This window comes from Penaeus monodon, chromosome 20, assembly GCF_015228065.2.
Source record: "Penaeus monodon isolate SGIC_2016 chromosome 20, NSTDA_Pmon_1, whole genome shotgun sequence".
NCBI classification, from domain to species: domain Eukaryota; kingdom Metazoa; phylum Arthropoda; class Malacostraca; order Decapoda; family Penaeidae; genus Penaeus; species Penaeus monodon.
The window spans coordinates 41042805-41043131 of NC_051405.1; the positions used below are offsets into that span (position 1 = coordinate 41042805).

General features: G+C 43.1%; 1 protein-coding gene across 1 annotated transcript in view; it reads right to left on the bottom strand.

The window, feature by feature from the left end:
- Positions 1-327, bottom strand: part of LOC119585825 — a gene marked incomplete in the record, with an annotated part of 115457 nt that overhangs the window by 40096 nt on the left and 75034 nt on the right.

Below are 327 nucleotides of genomic sequence, written 5' to 3' on the forward strand. Positions count from 1 at the left end.
CTCTCACTTATTTAAGCCGGTTTCTCCTCACACTCTAATAAGCTAAAGTGGCACGCAATAAAAAGCAACTCAGACGCGTGGCACAGAGAAAGGTAGTCTTGTGAGGAGCGGTGGTGTGAAGGATATTAGAACTGGACCTCCATGAATAAGCTCCGCGAACAGACATTTTGCTTAAATTCGCTTGCATACGGTTGTCACACGGCGTGCCACAGTTCCCAAGTTTTCCCTTTAAACTTGTGTAAGAAATGTTCCAGATGGCGTGACGTGTAGGGTATACAGTGTCACCAAAGTTAGTTAGATTTTTTTTTTTACCTTCCAAAGAATTAC